The sequence below is a fragment of the Trichosurus vulpecula genome (assembly GCF_011100635.1).
Source record: "Trichosurus vulpecula isolate mTriVul1 chromosome X unlocalized genomic scaffold, mTriVul1.pri SUPER_X_unloc_4, whole genome shotgun sequence".
Lineage (NCBI taxonomy): Eukaryota > Metazoa > Chordata > Mammalia > Diprotodontia > Phalangeridae > Trichosurus > Trichosurus vulpecula.
The window spans coordinates 202,562-204,952 of NW_023494380.1; the positions used below are offsets into that span (position 1 = coordinate 202,562).

At 58.3% G+C, this 2,391-nt stretch overlaps 1 long non-coding RNA gene across 1 annotated transcript; it reads right to left on the reverse strand.

Annotated features, from left to right (window-relative positions):
• Nucleotides 1–657: 657 nt before the first annotated feature.
• Nucleotides 658–1,700, reverse strand: LOC118833225. Its single transcript, XR_005009301.1, has 3 exons — nt 1,597–1,700; nt 1,365–1,473; nt 658–693 (listed from the first exon to the last, which is right to left on the reverse strand). It is a non-coding gene; the product is annotated as an uncharacterized LOC118833225 (long non-coding RNA).
• Between the last annotated feature and the right edge of the window lie 691 nt (nt 1,701–2,391).

Below are 2,391 nucleotides of genomic sequence, written 5' to 3' on the forward strand. Positions count from 1 at the left end.
AGGGCCCCGCATGACACCGCGAGCCTCATGACAGAGCCCAACTGTCACCCCCACTTTTCAGGAAAAGAAACTGAGTCTTGGAGGAGGGAAGAGATGGGCTCCAGGCCATACTGAGAATAAATGATGGAGCCAAGACACAGGCCTAGAACTCACTGCAGTCTGGAACATCCCTCACACGCCCCCTATTCAGGCAGTTTGGCAAAGCCCCCGGGGGTCTGCTGGGATCTCATCCGCACTCAGTCTCTCTCAGTCACATACACACCCAATCCCTTTCACACACATTCACGATCTCACAACCTCCCTCTCTCTCTCACACACACTCACAGTCACACACACCCATACTCAGTTTCTCTTATACACATACTCACAATCTCACACTCACAGCCTCTCTCTCTTGCATACACATACACACACACACACACACACACACACACACACACACACACACACAGAGGCAGGGAAGGCGGGACCTCACCACTTGCCCTGCCGCCTCTTCTGTTCCCCCTCAAGGACAGGCTGCTGCTCCTGCTGCTCCCCCGACCCTTGGGCCTCAGCCCCCTTCTGCAGAAGCTCCTCTTCCTTCTTCTCCTCCTCCTTCTCTTCTTTCTCCTCCTTCTCCTCCTCCTTCTCCTTTTGCAGCTGCTCCTGCTTCTTTCCCCCTTCCTCCTCCTGGAGGTGGGACAGAGAGGGCACCTGGTCGGGCAGGCAGGGGAGGGGTGCACAGGTCAGGCTGGGGGTGAAGCGGGCAGAGCAGAGCCAACCCCAGCCCTACCAGCTCTCAGTCACTGATGGTGCATGAGCCCTCCTTGTGGAATGCAAATTTCCAAACTGCCCCATGTCTGAGTGTGGAATGAATATCCTAGGTAAAGAACAATTGGGCTTGGCCTCCAGAAAGGAACAGGCCAATGGGGGAGCACTCATCTCAGATAGAAGCCACCTCTTCCTGCTGTCCACGGGGGAAGGGCGGAGAGCTGCCAGGAGTCTTTCTCTATCTGTGCCCTCCCCCTTTGCCCCATGCCAAGGAAGAATGACAGTGACAACCACATTTCTATGGTGCTTGGCTTGGGTCACCTCATTGGCTCCTTACCAACAATTCTAGGACCCAAGTGGAAATTTGCAGAAGAGGAAACAGAGGCAGGCAGCCGTTAAGTGACTAGCCCAGGGTTGCACGGCCACTAAGTGTTGAGGTGGATATGAATTCGGGTCCTCCAGACTTGAGGCCCAGCACAAGGGGCCTGTCTTAGCCCTTATCCTGTGGGGACTGAGGATGGACAGCTCTGTTCCTGCCTCCTTGGGCCTCCATTCTCTCCCCCAGCCCAGGGCTTCCTGGAATGTCCCAGCCCAAGACCCAGGGCCACCCTGACCTCCGGCTCCTCCTCCAGCTGAGCCTGCTGCTGCTGCTCCTTCTCCACCTCCAGCTGATCCACCACCTCACAGGCTTGCATGACCTTCTCAAGATGCTCTTCCAGCTCCCTGGGGGACAAGGAGAAATGGACAGGACACCTCCTGGGCTTGGAGATCCCCCTCAATCCCCCCTTGTCCCCCCTCCACAGGGCCAGGGAGCGGGAGGGGCCGGGCCAGGGGGCAGACACTCACATCTTCACCTCCTTGGGGTGACAGCACTTGTCCTCCTCCTGGTCCTCCTGCACCTTCTGCTTTCTCAGCAGAAGCGCCTCCTCCTCCTCCTTCAGGTGCCGCTCTTTCTCCTGAGGAGGGAAGGGCCACCCGGCTGAGAGGGAGCAAGGGACAGGCAGACACCAGCAGAGGCCTGGGTCCCCCAGCCTCCCTTCTTCCCTCCCACTTTCCATAGGAGGCCCACCTTCCCCCCACCCCAACTGCCTGGAGCCCAAGGGGGGCTGTGTCCCAGGCAGGACTTGAACCCGGGTCTGAGGTCAGCCATCTCTCCACATGCTGTAACAAATGTTATTGATGTGAACGGGGCCAAAGGAAGAGGGGGGTCACTGCCCATGGCCGGTGCTGCAGGCATAGTGGGCACCCTGCCTCTTGTCAGCGTGGCCTCCCAGGAGTGGCACGGCCACTAAGTAACTGGCCAGGGGGGCCTGGACCCCTTCTCCCCCTCTCTGAGGTCCAAGACCCATCATCTGTAAAATGGGCTCATTGTCCTTCACCTACATCCCTCCCATGGCAGTTGTACAGAAGCCATCCTGGAACGCCCAGAGTCCAGGCTTGGGGGTCTGCCTTGGCTTCTCTTGATGGATATGGTAGAGGCGTCCCCAGGTGACATCAGGGCACCATGAAGGGGCTTAGCCAGGACCACAAGTGCAGGATGCAGCAAGCCAGTGTTCAGACCCCCGAAAAGCTATGGGCAGTCTTGTCTGGTGGCGTAGCCAAACGGTCAGTCCCAGGGCCCTAAGAATAACTGAGCCCGCC